Source organism: Buceros rhinoceros, unplaced genomic scaffold, assembly GCF_000710305.1.
Source record: "Buceros rhinoceros silvestris isolate BGI_N320 unplaced genomic scaffold, ASM71030v1 scaffold4061, whole genome shotgun sequence".
In the NCBI taxonomy this organism is placed as follows: Eukaryota; Metazoa; Chordata; class Aves; order Bucerotiformes; family Bucerotidae; genus Buceros; species Buceros rhinoceros.
In genome coordinates, this window is record NW_010395806.1 from 60,310 (window position 1) to 63,167 (window position 2,858).

Below are 2,858 nucleotides of genomic sequence, written 5' to 3' on the forward strand. Positions count from 1 at the left end.
TCTTGTTTCCCCCATTTCTTTCAAGTTTTGGTTGATTTTTTTTTTTCTTAGTACAACCACCATTAGTCCCTTAGCCTAGTATCTCAACTACCCTCAGAAAGGACATTTTTCTGACCTTTGTTAGGCAGTTATTTACCTCAACTACTTCTTTAGTTACTTGAGCAATCTATTTTCTGTGAGTAATTCTAAGGCACTGATTTTCAGTGCATTTTTACTTGAACATATTGTGAGTTTAAACATGCAAATGCAGTTTATAATGCTCGGTGAGTCCAAATACTTTGTCTGGTTGTACTCGATTGATTGATTTACCATATTTTCCCATGTCCCAGGATTAATTCCAAACAGCTGAAATAGAAAGGCCTGTTGAAGAACTGATCTTGGTGTAAGTGCAGGGAAGACAGATAATGTGAGACAGTGGTCCAGCAAGTCTCAAGCTGGAGGCTTATTTGCATCTTAGTGCGGTCGTTCATGGAGCCGACTCAAATGGTCAATAAAAACTCTGTCAGTCCAAACAAGTCTGAAGCTTGAAAAAGTTAGCTTTAGTTGGTATTTAACTTTCCCTTAGCATCCAATTCTTTGCTTTAAGTAGAATATCTCACCAAAACAGAGTTCATCTTGAGTCCAGCTCTATGAGGTATTACGTGCAGTGGCCTGACTTCAGAGAAGTTTCAGCTCCAACTTGCAGATGTAGGAGTGAACAACAACATGAGCAAAGTGAGGTTTCCTCAGAAAAGACATCTGAACAGTTTGTCAGGTCTCTCATTGTTTCAGAGAGCAGCATTTCCACATTTCTGTAACTAAAGAAAAAAGGGAACCCACCTGTGGATGTTAGAGGGCTGATCATTTCTTGTGTGGCCTTTGTTGCCTTGAAGATTTAAAACACATTGATAAAATATGCTATGAGCCAACACATCATGAATCTACAGGTTCTGAAACTGCACAGACAGTATATATTACTTCTGAAACTGTGTATAAATTTCCCTCTGAGAGCCAATGTTTATGGAAAAAGTTGTAAGGTAAGCAAAAACTTTATGCCTCATGATAGATCTAGAACTTCAACATAGTATTTTCAAGGACAACAAAGGTAATCTAATGGATCGCATCACTTGGGTAATACTGTTAGGTAGAACTGTTATGATGTCTAAAGTAGGCATCATTTGGTGGATTAGAGCTCAGGGCCTATAAAGCAATGGAAAGAACTGTAGTCTGCAGATCAGACTCAAGTCAACAGGTGGACCTGAAAAACAAAGCATTGAGGTAGCAAGGTATAACTGGCTGTAAGAGACAGCAGCTTACACTGATCTTCGGTTTTACTGGGCACCTTCAAAGGAGGGAAGTAGAACTTGTCAAGTCAAATAATTCAATGGAAATAAGGTGGTTCAGTAAGGAATGAAAGCCAAGGATGAATTAATAATGAGCAACATAAATACATTTATGTATTGCAATGATACCAAAATTTTGGCTTTTATAATACAATGCGTAACAGCATGTTTTGGTCTCACTGAAGCACATATTGGTTTTTTACAGTTCTGACACATTATTCGTTTTATTGTGACTTATTTGCCATGTCTTTGGAATATAAAATGCCAAAGAAAACTTTGGTTTGAAGTCTAGGCCCCCAATTTAAGACATTCTCCAGCATTTACAGATTATCTGTGTGGTCTATATTCACCATACTTGTAATTTTTATGTCTGTAGTTGAATTTATATAATCTTTTAAATCATCAGTTAGAAGAGCTAATCTGTGGGCAGAAAGAGTTTTAAGGTTCTCCTGCAAAGCTGTGACCACTGTCATGCCCCAGATGCAAGTCCCTTGAATAACGTATTTAAATTGCTATTTCTACTTCTCTGTCTCTACTACTTTGAGACTCTTTCCTTTTTTCTTTTAAAAGGGGAACACAGAAACAAATTATGGTGAAAATATTGTCAATGCATTGAAGAAAAAAAAAGAGATATCTTCTGATGTCTTTCTGGTCAGAATTAAAGACGCTCTCAAAAGAGCATGCCTGCCATCGTCATACGCCTTTTCATCATGTCTCAGCATCTATGAAGAGCTCAGCTTTACAAACACGACACCAACAAGGTGCTGTGAGGTAAGAAATTCCTGTGCCCCATTCGGTGCCATTCACTTTATTTTCTGTGGTTACTTAAGCATCTCCAGGACAGAAATGCTTGAATGTTGAGGCAGATGCTGCAGAAGAAATTTCGGCAACTCCAGGGTGACTTTCTGGGAAACAGCTATGCTTTACCCCCAGCCTCTGTTCCTTGACAGCCCTGTGGGTTGTGGCTGCTTACATGTGCAGCAGGGCAGAGCCACCCTGCTCTAGCCATGGCGGTTCATGGCCCGTGAGGATGGGGCACGGGGTGTGCAAGGAGAAATCCAGAGCAGGGTTTGACCAGCCAGGAGAGGAGGAGGTGGGGGGTGGGGCGTGGGGTCTGTCCTGCTGCTGTTTTCAGCCACCTAAAGGTGGGTGCCAGGGAAGGCAGAGCCAGGCTCCTTGCAGCACAGGCATAAAAGGCCATGAGCTCGAGCTGCTGCGAGGGAAATTCCGCTCTCCACTCTCCGTCCCTGGCTGCCCACACTGCCTGCCCGGGACCGCGGGGAGCAGGTATGGAGCGGGCAGAGCCCCGGGCACTGCGCTGGCTGACCGAGGATGCTCAGCCTCGGGGTGGTATCCTTGGCGGCTTGGGATGCTCCCAGGCTGGGCTGGGCAGAGGTATCTCGCTGCGATGCCCTGGAAATGAGCTCCTCTGGGCGTCCATCACTTAAAAAAAAAAAAAAAAAACAACAAAAACTTGTAAAGGTAGAGAATAGCCATGAATTAGAAACAGCAGCAACAACAATGCATCATAAACAA